Source organism: Lepidochelys olivacea (assembly GCF_965140295.1).
Source record: "Lepidochelys olivacea isolate rLepOli2 genome assembly, chromosome: 6".
Taxonomy (NCBI): Eukaryota; Metazoa; Chordata; order Testudines; family Cheloniidae; genus Lepidochelys; species Lepidochelys olivacea.
In genome coordinates this window covers 62271956-62286791 of record NC_140416.1, presented here as the reverse complement: position 1 = coordinate 62286791, position 14836 = coordinate 62271956, and positions in this window count along the sequence as shown.

The following is a 14836-nucleotide window of genomic DNA, read 5'->3' as shown; positions in this document are numbered from 1 at the left end:
GCTGATCCCATGCAGATCAAGGGGAGATGGGAGTTATACTGTTAGCATGATATAAATCATGAAGTCAAAAAGCACTCTCCACCTCTCACCCCACCCCCATGCTCCTTGTCTGAGAGAGTGGGCAAAAAGGTGTCTCCATTTCTGCGCTGACAGACCAGGCAACAACCTGAAAACAAAAGATCAGCTGGTTTTGTGATTTTTTTTTTGCCCCTCTGTAACATACCTTGGAGGGCAGGTTACCCTGAGTGAGGACTGAATTCTGCAAAGGGTCAACACTTCCACAGCTGTGTGCAGTCTGATAAGGGGGATGACAATATCTCTGGCTGATAAAGGGGCATGCTGAGCATTTAATTAGGATTCCCTGAAGGTACCCAGAGTTGTCTCAGGTAGCTGAAAGAGAAGTGTTTGTGTGGATTGAAGGGAGAATATGCAGGGATTCTGGATCCTGTGGAGCAGGGGAGAAAGAAATTACGTTATTCAGAATTCAATTGGGGGGCAAATCAACTGTGCTCTGTGGACTTTATCACTCTACAGGGACCTGGAGTTACCAGGTGCACAGGAAATGGGTGTGCACTTTCTTTCTAATGGAATTCAGTGGCTTTCTGCCTTCACATCAAGCATGCAACCTGTGTGAAAATTTGATTTTGCTGAGGACGTGGGACTTGAATTGTAGAATGGGCATTAGGCAGTGTGCCAGCACCCAACCACTGCCTGCATCTGTCCTGAGACAAGCCGCAACTTGTCAGCTTGCTAGTGGGGTTTAGAACATAAGAACGGCCATATTGGGTCAGATCTATGATCCATCTAGCCCAGTATCCTGGCTTCCAACAGTGGCCAATACCAGGTGCTTCAGAGGGAATGAACAGAACAGGTAATCATCAAGTGATCCATCCCCTGTCGCCCATTCCCAGCTTCTGGCAAATAGAGGCTAGGGACACCATCCCTGCCCATCCTGGCTAATAGCTATTCTCTGGGTGCTGAACTTCCATGTTCTTTCACCCAAATCAACTTCCCTAAGCCATCGCATCCCATCTCAAGGAAAATGTCCTATCAGCTTTGTACAGAAAGCCAGGTAGCAGCTGCAGATTAATTTGCTAGTGATAAACAGGTTTTGGGAGCTTAAACCTATTTCGGACCCTGCATCAACTGATGGGTGGCTTACTGACTAGACCGGTTACTGGAATACAGTGCAGATCCCCTGACTGATCTTTCCTCTCACAATGAATGGAGTGCTCACAAAACAGGTATAGCACAAGTAAAGGCAGTGGAAGCTTTCCCCTCTGTGCTTCAATCTTGACCCAGAAGGCAGTTCAGTCTCCATGGCTCATTCAGCCCTTGGCCTCTGGGCTGAGACTGCTCGTTGCCATGGTGGTTTTAGGAGGTGGACACCTGCACATTAGGAACTAGATGGAGATGACAAAAGTCATTTCACAGAGGCCAACAGTCGTCAGATGGTAAAGACTTTCCACCAGGGCTAATCTGGTGATCAGGAAATGCTTCATGTTGCACTACCAATTCCATGAGTTAGCCAGTCTCGCCTCCCTGCTGTCCCACGTGCTCTGTATGCCCATATTCCATCCATTTCTGCTTTTGTCCTCTCTAGCCACCTGCTCCCACTCTATTTCCTTGTTCATGCCTGATTGCTTGTGTTCCTGTCAATTTCTGACTCACTTCCACATATCCCACCTACTGCCACTCAGTTTCTCTTTGCCCTGCTCTCTCCTACTGTGTGTCCTTTTCTACATTTTCTCATAGATCAGTTAATCAGATTTTATAGCATCTGCCAAGTTATGTATTTACAAGAATAGCACTGAAGCATACAATTAGACTGGGAGTGGCTGGGTCACTACAAAAAGTAATTTTCCCTCTGTTGATACTCACACCTTCTTGTCAGCTGTTGGGAATGGGCCACATCCACCCTGATTGAATTGGCCTTGTTAGTACTGACCCCCCAACTTGGTAAGGTAACTCCCATCTTTTCATGTGCTGTATATTTATACCTGCCTACTGTATTTTTCACTCCATGCATCTGATGAAATGGGTTATAGCCCACAAAAGTTTATGCCCAAATAAATTTGTTAGTCGCTAAGGTGCCACAACGCCTCCTCATTATGTTTGCTGATACAGACTAACATGGCTACCACTTTGAAACCTGTCACAATATTAAATGAAGATCAGCAAACAATAGTCATTGAATTGGACTCAGCTCTTGTCATTTTCGGGTTCAGCTGCTTAAATTTGCCTTTGGGATGCCTTGTCCTCCTAATTATTTCTCCTTTCTGTTTCTGCTATTGCTAGTAGGCTTTGGTGGAGGGATGGGTTTTGCGCCAGGCTCTGAAACGGCTCAGGGTCAGTCTATCTGGCAGTGAGTACCATGCTTTAAGATTCAGCATTGAGAATGAACATAAGAATGTAGCACTGGAAAGGACCTCCTGGGTCATTGAGTCCAGTCCCCTGCTATCACAGTCACATGTCATATAATCCTGTTCATAAGCTTATCAAGAGCCACTATAAAACCAGTTGGGTTTCTAGTCCCCACTGTCCTTCCCAGGAGGCTGTTCTAGCACTTCAACTCTCTGATAGTAACAAACCTTTTTCTAATCCCACCCTGGTAACTTTACTCACGGCTAGTTCATACCCATTTGTTCCTGGTCCAGCATTGCCTGTTAGCTTAAATAGCTCTTCACCATCCCTGGTGTTTACCCCGGATGCTCGGTCTTCGTCGCTCAAAAATTTCAGCTGGAGACTTCTAGTTTCCACAACTTCACTCATGGAGGATATCTTGGCGGGTCGTGGATGGTGAGTTGGCCTCTGGGTAGTCTGGGCTGAAAGTCACAGAGGCAAGGACCTTGATTTGAATCTGGAAACAAACAGGGAGCCAGGTGAGAGTGTGGGGTGCTCAGATGATCCATCTTCTTTCAGGGAAGTCAGTTTTCCTCATTGTGTATTTATTAAAATAAAGACTGAACTTTGGATCCTGCATGTTCTTGCATGGTGCAAACATTTGTTGCGCTCCAGTGCAAGTGTGAATGGAGGCTCTGTATGACTGCAAGTAAAGCTAAGCCCTATGGTGACCACACTGAGTGGTAGAAAGTGGCAGGAGTGTTTGTAACTGCTCAGGGTAAAAATAGAGGGGGGGGGGTGTTAGGGGAAGATCTGGTTCCTCTGTGCTCCCTCTCTTGCTCATAAATGTTTACTGGCTGCATATTGCAACTTGCTTTTTAGAGGATCAGGCCCTGAAAGTGGCCATCAAAAGAAAGGGTGGAGAGAGAGAGAGAGAGAAACATTTGGGACAAAAACATGTTTCCAGGGGAAAAAAAAATCTGACAATTGAAAATTTATCCAAACCTCAAAATATGGGGTCAAAACAGCTTTTCCATCAAAAAGTGAGAACGTTTGGATACAACGAGTGTTTGGTCACCAGCTGGTAAAAACGTGTTTCAGTGAAACAATCTGATCGTCTTGCATCAACAAATTGTGAGGGGGCAGTGGAAAGGGCAGCCCTGTGAAATACAGGCTCGCTTTGCCCTTGCGTCCTGTTGCCCCTTGTAGCTCCAAGGGTTCTATGGCACTTTACAAACACCAATTAGTTCTCTTAACAACCCTGCAGGACTGCTCACTCTTATTATCAGACTCCTTTTACAAACAAACTGAGGCACAGAAATTTCTTTTGCAAGGTACAAACTGACGACCAGAGCTGGGACTAGAAGCTAGTAAGACTCTTACTTCCTAATCCCCTCCTCTGGCCACATGTCCAGACTCAGACCTGATCCATGTATACATCAGCTAACTCTTGGAGAGTTAAACGCAATTGTTAGCACAGATAATGACATGAAAACAAAGTAGCTGTTCCTGGCTAGAGATCAATGGAGAAAAACACAAGGTTCCCGTAAGAGCAGCACTACCAGGAAAATGTGGAATCCCATGGCAAGTTACGGAGTAAGCAATGCACCAAAAGAGCCAGCCCTTTAATGGTTCATTAGGAAGAAGAATTACTTGTGAAAGCTGCCAAGGGCCTTTTTGTTTTTCTTTTAATCGTTCCTGAAAAAGCATTTCAGTGTATCCAGAGCAGCCCTTGATCTGCTCATTGTTAATTTCATGGGGAAGGATAAAATGGAGGTGGTGGAGGATTGGGTGGGCACAGAAGGGCAAAAGCATTTCCCTTCATCAAGATTTGCAGTCTTCAAATAAGTATCTATGTCTGCTAGGCCATGTCTATTGCATGTTCTTCTATCTGAACATAAGCGACTAAGGCCTAAGCAGGCCCTTATATGGGAAACTTTATTCAGGGACAGGAAACCAGATGAGCTTCCCCTTACAGAGTTTTCTCTCTCTTCTTCCACCAGAGGGCAGCAAGGTGTTTCTCCTTCTCATTGAAGAAGTGGGGTTGAACTCACAGATGCCTACTTCATGGTTTGGGGGACAGGATGTGTTGGAGCTCTGCTTTCCAGAAGCTAGGGCGAAGGACGAGGAAGGGATCTCTCCCTCTGCTCTTTGCAAGGAGAGGGAAGGAAAGCTGGGTCCTCCACATTCCCCTTTAGCCCCTTGCCCCCTGCAGTCCACCCTGGTTTCCTGGCAGTACAGATCCAACTCAATCCTCATGCAACACATTCCCCTGCCAACTACTCCCCTTACTTTCTTCCCTCTCCCCACCCTGCCTTCAGAAGAAGGTTCAACAGTACCAAGGAGCTCTCTGCGGAAAAGTTAATACTGACACTGTAGCAGTGTTTATTCCAGGGGTGGTAGGAAGAGGATGTATATCTCCCCCATGCATGGAACCATTGCTCAAGGAGGGACTTCTGTAGAAGAATGCTATAGAAACATTCTTCCTCCCTTTTGTGCTCCCCAGCAGGGCAACCACAGGTTTTTCATCCCCTCCTTCCACCCCTGGAAAAAAGAGGACAATTTGGCCCTTCTCCACATGATACTCGTGTAGGAAAGCTAGCGAAATCTGGACATAGAGTGTAAGATCTTTTGGGAAGGGACGTTCTTTTGGTTCTGTGTTTGTGTAGCACATCGCATGTTGTCGCTAGGCACTACTGCAGGACAAATAATAATTAGGTGGAACTAATGAGATGGATGCACTGTTATGTATAGAGCTGCCTAGTGGGGCCTCTCAGAGTATCTGTCACAAGTGCAACCTATTTCATATTTTCATGAACAGATCAAGAGGATGCAGGGGAGACTGTGTTAATCAGAGCTGCAGATGAGAGAAAGGTGGGAGGGAATCAGCGATAGTGTGGAGGAGGAGAAGGATATGCAGTATGAGCTCGGGAAGCTAGAATCAATGACATGAGATTTAGTAAAGACAAATATTAAGTGACTGAATGCATTCACTCTGCAGTGTATTTACTCTTTGCAGTCATTTATCCCAGATAATGTTCATGGTCTGCTATTAGCCATTTGGGGATTCAGTTGCTGTGAAAGATGCCATGCTTAATAAAGCTGGATTGATTCATACTGGAACGAATAAACAAAGGCATGTTAAAGACTGGGGGAATACTGATTGGGTAGCTGAACTGCAGTGAAGGATCTAGGGCTAAAGTGAGTGATGAATATGAATTAACAGAGCAATACTAATGCAAAAAAAAAGGGGATTTACTGTGTGACGTGGCATCGACAGGACTGTCCACAGTAAGCAAAGGAAGTGATATTCCACCCTGCTTGACGGGCGTTAGGTCCTAGTTTCAATATCACAGTCATTCTGGGCTTCACTCCGAGACACGGACAAACTGAAGAGTACAGCAGAGAGGGACAAAATGATAAAGAGTTTGAAACCAAGGAGTACGGCCAAGAGAGCTGGGAAGGGTTGGTATGGAGAAAAGATGTCTGAGGGGGAGACGTACCTGTCTGCAGATGAAGAAAGGGATGCTAGAAAGAGAACAGGGATCCATTATTCTCATTAGTCACCAAGATCGGAACAAAAAGTGATGGGTTTACTCCTTATCTGGGACAGCTTGCTATAGAGCTGAGAACAAATAACCAGCCCCACTCTCCCCAGTTAGGAAAATAAAATAAATACTGAAAACTAGACTTCTAAATTGCTTTCAGTTTTCATAGTCAAAAGTGTTAGCAACATAGACGACACTAACTACTATGAGGGCTCACAAACACTGTATAAAGCTGATGGAGTCCTTTTAGAAACACTTTCAACTCTGCAAGGGGAATTCCAGACAAAGCCCTGGAAGGTTTTGCCTCAGAGGAAGAGAAGGATTCTGACCTTGAAGGAAAAAATATATCAGATAATCAAAATGTCTGTGGGCAAACCAACAGCAGCGTGGGAAAGGAGCTGTTTTGTTCTCTGCTCTTGGGCCTGTGGGCGGCAGTCACAGCAGGAATGGCCAAGTTACAATCAACTATAGATTCTTTTTATTGCAACTGATGACAAGCCAATTTCTCGGCAGCCCCTCACTTATTTTATTAAATCAGTGGTTGCATGTCAGAGGAAAGTTCTCTTATTAGATCAAGCTGCTCTTCACTGGGGACTGTTGCAACCAGCAAATACATTCAAAGTAGCTGCCTGCCTCAGTTTGCCAATTGCCTTCAGCATCTGCATCAGAACAGCAAAGGTAGAAGCCTCCTGAATACACCCAGGATTGTAGGTGAATCCCTTACTTTCCTCTCTTTATGAATACCCAGAGTCATTTCTCAGTACCCAGCCTCTAACACGAAACTACAATACTTACACTGCAGTGTATCAGTAATAAATAACATCCTTCCACTGCTGTCCCCTACTTAATAGGAACTGTAAACATGGCATTGCAGGCTGCTATGTTTATTGTCTTTCAATGATTTCTGAGTGAAATCTGCTTGTTTTACAAGTTGGGATATTCCCCCCTCCCCAAGTGCCAGCCTTGGGGTCTTGGAGTCAGTCTGGGATTACTCTGTAAATCCACAAGCTACAGCCACAACAGCTGCTCTCAGGCTTCTCTTACAACTGCGCTGTAGCTTTCTAAACAGTCTAAAGGGCTGTCTAATTTCCTGAGCTCTGGCTGCAATGTTGTTGTAGCTGGGTTGGCCCAGGCTCTTAGAGAGAGACAAGGTGGGTGAAGTCATAGCTTTTATTGGACCCACCTCTGTTGGTGAGAGAGATGAGCTTTCAAACTTACCCAGATCTCTTCTTCAGGGCTGGGTAAGCTCAAAAGCCTGTCTCTCTCACCAGCAGGAGTGAGTCCAATAAAAGCTATGACCTCACCCACCTTGTGTCCCTGAACTCTCTCACACCAACCCCTGATGCATATAATTTGAAATCCAAAATGAAAATTTCCCACATAATGCCTAGAGTGAGCTTCACCCTGCTGCCCATCTGGCATGTTAGGGAAGAGTATTTAAAGATAGAAAATGGAGGGATTAATCCGTTCTTAGATTCTTCCTCATTTCAGAACAGGACATTTGAGGAGGGGCTGACCAGAAACCTCCAGACCCAAGACAATGTACCATAATTATCTCTGCAAAACTAGCAGGGCAGTTGCAAACCTCTGACCAACTGCAGCTCCAGATCAGGGTTGACAGAGAGGATGGCAGTATTGTCTGACATGGATAAATATTAATTCAAGAAAGACTGACTTCAAAAGAAAAGATTTTTTTGAACAAACAGTTATTGGAAGGAACAATGGGAAGGAGGCACCCAGTGATTGGGACATATGCAAGTCAGTGGCTTCTGGAACTTTCCTTTTGTATTATGGTGGGACTTTGGGGCAGAAATAGTGGGGCAGTCTTAGAATGCAGTTTGAATGGAATTACAGTGGCCATTTTAGGTATTTTCTGCAAGCTGAATACACACAGATTATTCATTACATCAATTCTGTGTGTATGTATATGTAGCCCTGAAGGTATTGCTGATTTGTAAGAGATGCTGAAACATTAAAAAAAAAAAATCACCCAGAAAAGTCACTGGTCAGCCTGCAATGTTTTGTTCACTCCTATTGCAGAGCCAGCATACCTTGGCTAACAAACTCTCCAATCCCTGAGTTGTGCTAACATTGCTTCAAAAGTGCTGATTCACAAACAAGTTGCATGCCTTGTGATTGTCAAAGTCAGATTCAAGGCTCACAGAATTTGTCAGACCACTGTTTATTAGCAAAGCGCTTTGCCAATGCACCCAGATATATATGAGCCCCCTGCGAAAGCTCAAGCTAACTTATTTATACAGAAGCCAAAGCCAATTTAACATAGGAGACAAAAGGAAGCAGAAACTGACAAATATACATACATATCTTATTTGCATACTAACATTTACCAATCTCCTAGCTAAGTAGGAGCTCTAAGTTAATTAGTTTGAGGACCCATTGTCTCACACTCCTTAATGTTTTTCTTCCTGACAACTATATTTCAACAAACTCTTCAAGCAGCATTTCTTTAATGAATTATAATTTCAATATAATTCATTCTACTTTCACATGATCCATTTGAAATATGGGTGAGAAAATTATAGCTCAAAGTGGCAAGAAAAAGAAACCTGAATATTTCTAAGAGGGCATTGCAGATTAAGCAGCACTGACCAACAGTTTCTGTGGTGTGAAAAGTGACTGTCAAAATGCCATCATGGAGTTTCTCATTTATTTTTTCTCAGTGACTTTTCCAGCTCATGTTTGCTCAGCTTGCAAGTCAAAATTAATTTTTCTCCTAGCCCTACAGATCCAACCGAGGCTGTGAAAATTTGTTCAATCTGCCTCGTATGCTGTAACATGTAATAAAGATTCTGCAGGTGGAATTTAGGTGAAAATATTGTTGTTGATCTGAACTAGTGTCTCTAGAGGTTAAAAGCCAGTTCACTGCATCACTGGGTTCCCCTTTATTTATTGCTGTTGTCTTATTTCTTTAAACCAAAACCTCCTGGAGAGTTCTTGGGAATTGTTCTCTTTTAAACATATTTATGGCTACCTAAGTGGATGTGCATTTATCCTGCAGTGCAAACACATGCTTCTATAGTACCTTCTGTTCCTCTTGATATCTAATCATCTTCTTTGGCAAAGTAAATAATAAGAGACACTCAGATCAGATTAAGCTTCCAGTCCCTTTTTAAAAGGATGGGAGATCAATACCATTACCAAAGCCATTAAACAGTCCTTAGCATTTCAGCTGTGCTTCAAAGAGCTTACTACCTAAGTAACATCACACCACAGTCAGCACTAATTAGTTCCTCTCTTGGCAGGCTCATCAGAGAGGTTAAGGACTAAATAGACCATGGAGTCTGAAATCCTCTCTCGTCCTGAGAGATGGCCCCTCTCGGTCAGGACTGAGTCACACCAGTGGAACTGAGAAGAGGAAGCGGATGTTGCTGCTGCTCAAGCCGTACTACTTCGGTGCATAAATAGAGGACTTCAGATGTTATGGCTTTCAACGAGCTCTCATTCAAAGTACTAAATTCACTGCGTGCTGAAGCAGCAGGGTATAGCAGCTTTTGGATGACTATAACCTGCCATGTGTGTTGTAAGACCCGAGGCAGAGGGCAAATGATTACAATGTGCAGTCATCTTCTAGAAGTTCATAGTGGCTTAAGGTGATCTAACTGCTGCCATGGAAGGGAGGAAGGTGTGTTCTCTTGTTAGACCAAGAGACTAGAAGCCAGAATCTGGAGTTCTGTTCCCAGCCACTGACTCACCTATGTGGCCTTGGGCCAATCACCTAATTTCTCTATTCATCAGTTTACTTATCTGTAAAATGGGAATTACAATACCAATTTTGCAGTTGTGTTGTGAAGTGTAATTAACATCTGTAAAGTGCACTAAGATTCTCAGATGAAAGGTTAGCGAAGGGCACAGCATTATAATTGTATTGAATACAAAGTATGAAAACAGACGCATTCACTTGGCATTATTGTTCTGGCTATGACATCAGTAGCAGCCAGTCTGAAAGCTCCATCTGTATCCCACTCTCTGTAGCCACTTTGCAATTATGTTTCATTGTACAGCAATTTTCTTCAACAACTTGTTGGTGGTTTCTCACATCAAATGAATTATTCAGCAGCAGATTGCGTTCTTGACTTTGACAGTACTAGTACCTTATGTTCATATAATCCTTCAAAAGTACTCTGCAAACATTTGTTACTAAATTCTTCAATGCACCTGTGAATTATGCTACTATTGTTATGCCCACATACACATGAGGAAACTCAGAGAAATTTAATGACATGCTAAAGTCACGCAGTGAGTCACTGGTGAAACCAGAAAGGGTAGCTGTGTCCCTGATAACCAAAACTGAGACACGTTTTGCCTAGGACTGCCTGAATCCTAGTTAGAGAAAGCTCCCTTTCTTGAGCAGGCAAACCAAGATTCTGCTTTGCAACGTGACTCTTTAAAAAATGGCATGGTGGGACTCCTTGCTTATTTTCTAACTGATTCTCATTCAGATGTGCTCACACTCCAAGTGAAAAAGATGACTTTTCTAATTGACAGCATCACAAACTCAGCTTCAGGGCTGAGTCAAGCTGCATTATTGTTTGCAATCTGCAGTCCATGTTCTACCCTCATTTACACCTGGGAAATCCCATTCTCTTGTCCCTGAAACAACGATATTGATGCCAAGTCAAAATAAAATAGATAGAGCTCTCCCAAAGCTATGGTGACCCTGCAGGGCTAGCAAGCGTAAAAAGTAGTAATGCCATGGGATGATGCCTAAATACAGGCCTTGTGAGCTCACTAGCTCAGCTTGCTGATCTGATGTCAAGAGACCAGCCTCATGAGCTTATTGACTCAGTGACTGAAGTTTGTTGGTCTGTCAGAGGACAGTCCACTGTGAGATCACTTGCTGAGCACCTCCAGCTTGCTAGGGCGATTTCAAGGGTGGGCCTTTGTGATGTTGTTGCCTCAGCACCTTTACGTTGGTGTGATGGGGTCTGAGCAGCACAGGCTTTGGTGCAGTCTCTTGGTCAGAGCCTCTAGCTTGTTGGGCTGAAGCCAGGGCACAGCAGGTGACTGGCTCGGTACTCCGGTTTTCAGGGTGGATGCAAGGCACAGACCTGTGAGATCACTAGCTCAGATGCGTCAGCATGCAGCGCTGCCAGCCCCAACATTCAAACATCATGAGCAAACTCCCCCAATTCCAAAAATCAGAAGATGGTAAAAAGAATGTTTTTCCTTCTGGTCATTGGCCTCCTGATGTTGGCATGTTCAGGGGTCACATTTTAAAGTTTTCCTTCACATTCCATGAGGGCTAGACGCTGACTTTTTGGGGGGGTAACAACTGGATTCCAGCAGCCAAGGCTTTAAGCAAAGCACCGAATATCACAATGCGATGCCATGGGGAGAGGTGGCAACGCCGACGCGTTCAGCTGAAATCAGCATACAAGTCTTTGTGAGTCACCGTTCCCTGCTTGCTCCGCTGGTGCCAAGGCGCTGGCCTTTGCCATGGGACCGGCTCAGCATCATTGCTTAGCTGATGACATGGGCCAGGATCCTGGGAAAGGGCTCAGCAGCTGTAGCTTGCTAGGCTGATTTCAAGGCATGGGCCTCTGTGAACTCCCTGGCTCATGACAACAAGGTGCAGAGAAGACTCGACTAGATGGATTATTGGACTAATCTGGCATGGAAGTGCTTAAATTCCTATGAACATCCACAGGGAGCAGCTCTGGGCAGGAGGTAAAGTACTTTGTGATGTAATACTGAGGTTTTCATAATCTGCAGCAAGCTTCACTGTAACCCAGTGCTATGGGGCTGTGTGAAGCAATGCTAAATCTTTACTTCCATGAGGGTTTCCTGAGCTGCTTGCAACAATTTATCCAGCCAGCTGCCTGGCTCAGGTTGTCAGAACCCAGCGAGGGATAAGACTGGCTGACAAATCAGTTGCAGTCCAGCCAATGTTGCTTGAAAGATGAGAAAATGTGTGCGCTCAGCAGCTACTTCCCCACTGCAAAGCCCACAGCTGGCTTTGCTTTGCAAAGTCCAAGGAGAGCTTTGTCCACAGGGCCGGCTCTAGGCACCAGCAAAACAAGCAGGTGCTTGGGGCGGCACATTTCTAGGGGCAGCGGCATTCCGGCGCCGGCCATGCCGCCCCTAGAAATGTGCCCCAGCTCACCTCCGCTCCGCCTCCACCTGCTCCCTTGAGCACGCCGCCACTGCTCCGCATCTCCCCCCTCCCTCCCAGGTTTGCCGCACGCCAAACAGCTGTTTGGCGTGGCAAGCCTGGATGGGAGGGAGGGGGGAGAAGCCGAGCAGCGGCACGCTCAGGGGAGGCGGCGGTGGTGGTGGAGCAGAGGTGAGCTGGGGTGGGGAGCGGTTCCTCTACCCTCCCCCCGTTACTTCCTGCGCTCCCCCCCCACCTCCACTCCGCCTGCTTCCCTGAACGCGCTGCCTCTCCCTTGCCTGAGAGGGAGGGGGGAGAAGTGGAGCGGAGGTGAGCTAGGGCAGGGGGGAAGCCACAGGAAGCAATGGGGGGGGGGGAAATGCGGCACGCCCGGGGGAGGAGGCGGGGCTGGATATTTGGGGAAGGGATTGGGAAGGGGTGGAGTTGGGGTGGAGCCTGGGGCGGGGCATGGAAAAAAAAGCAGGGACAGCCAAACATTTTTTTGCTTGGGGCGGCAAAAATCCAAGAGCCAGCCCTGTTTGTCAATATGTTTCTTTCTGGGTAAGCTAGAGAACACCAAAAATCTACCAGCAATTAAGCTACATGTATAAGAGTAGTGTCTCATAGCTCTCCCCAGCAGCCCACATGGAAATATCAACAGGGTTTCTATCTAGAACCAGAGGTACGGGTCCCACTGCAGAAGAGGAAGAGTAGAACTATAATGTGGGTTTGAAAAGCTGCTCAAACTGCATTGGGTCACTTCCTTGAGGATAAGCATCCCCATTGCCAAAACCAACCCCCACACTTGGCACTAATTGTTCCCTGTGGTGGCAATTTGAATTGATCAAGGAGACTAAACTCCCTTCTCACTCCTGGGAACCGGACTGAGACCCAGCAGCTCATTTCCTGTAGACCCCCAAACAGCCACCAGAAAAACAGATGCTAAAAGCTCCCCTGTCACTTCCCACCACCTGCTCTGGATTCAAATTGATGACCCACAGTACAGGGAAAAGCTCTATATCCCTATTAGTGATCTCCTGCAGCTGGCTGTTGAGTTAAAAATAGTCCAGTATGCTAATTGGTGTGTGTGTTGACAGAAATAAAAAGCAGCAAAATAGGCAAAGGGATGTATAAGCACAGAAAAAAACTATACTCAAAGGTTTGGTTCAGATAAAGCAAACCAAGCTTAGCTGCTTATCCAGACTAGGAAGGGGAAAGTCCGCTCCAAAAATGTTACAGGTCACCCCCACCCTAAACAGTCAATCACCAGTGGCAGACCAGAAATGTCTTATTGTCCAAATTTACTTCAGCTTTGTTACATACCTACCTGCACAACCCTTCCTTCCTGCAAGAGATGGCTGGGACCAAACTGTTCCTCTACCCATATTTACTTGCTGTAATAATTCTTCCTGGGGCAGAAACCTAGCAGCCTATTACCTCCTCCAGCTGATCTCCCCCATTCCCCTAAGGAGGCAGCTGTCTGTCTGACTACTCCCTCCTACATTTTGACCCTTAGATGTAGCACAAATGCCCTAGATGGCTGAGTCATCCAGAAAAAGCTAGAAGCTGGGGCCCAGAAACAGATCAGGTGGTGGCTCCTCTATCTTTCTTACCCTCCTACCATATCTTCTTTGCTCAGTACCTCCCAGACCACCTCTCCCTCTTCCCACAAGGGCTCTTATGACACTGCCATTAGCCTCTCCCTAGCTTTCAGGGCAGCAAACATCACTCTCTCTCTCTCTCCCCACCCCCGCTCCAAGGATTGGCTCCTTAAGACTCCTCTCTAGCCCATAGAGGCACCTCCTCCGCTATGTCTCTCACACATGTTCAGCAAGCCCCATGCCCATTGTCTCTCCTTCACCTGAGCCAGGCAGAGATGCTGGTTTTCAGGTTCTTAGATACTCATGTTCCCCTTTGGTTTTCTCCTTGTTTCATTGATGAGCAGATGGAAATTTCAACATGCAGTTTGAAAACATTTTAACACTAAACCAAAAAACAAAAAAACAACCCCAAACAGAGAACCCCATTTTAAATAACACATTTGTGCCCAGTGCAGCTTGATTGCCATACAAAAATTAAACCTTGGGAGACCCAGTACATCAGTAATTAGCCATCTGCCCAGCCCTAATTTTCAGTGTATCACCTTCACTCTTGTTCTTATTGACAAGCCCAATCGTGTCTTGTGCACTGCTCCCCTTCAGCCCTCTCTGCATGAAGCAGCGTAAGTGACCTGATGTAGTTTCAGCAGCCGTTCAAACCCACATTATAGTTCTACTCTTCCTCTTCTGCAGTGGGACCTGTACCTCTTGTTCTAGATAGAAACCCTGTTGAAGCAGTGTAAATCCAGCATGAAGTGCCCTTAATTTCATTCAAATCAATGGGAATTGAGGGTGCTCCTCACCTTGCAGGGTCTGACACTACATTGGTTAAGTGCTAAACAGGCTCCCCAGCCCTTCAGAGGCAGCTCCCCTCCTTTTCGCAGCAAAACTGATTTTCCATTTACCTCTGGCAAGCCAGTGAGGCTAAGTTTCCAGCCTGCTGTATGTGCAAACACACACACAAAATGAAGGTCCCTAGCAAGGAATTTCTACCTGTCAGTTCAGCTGAAATAGACAAAATCATTTCACGTTTGCAGGTGCTCTTTCTTCTCCATCAACAGTAATTACAAATAGCAAAAGCACGGTCCTGTTGAGATTTTTAATACATTCAGTATCCTTCCAGTTAGAGTGTGGGATTTTTCTTCTTGCTGCCTTTTGTATCTAAAATGTTGTCATGCCAGGTGGAGAGAGAGGAGGCCTTTTCTACTCTTCTGAGGTCTGTTCATGTCAAGAAT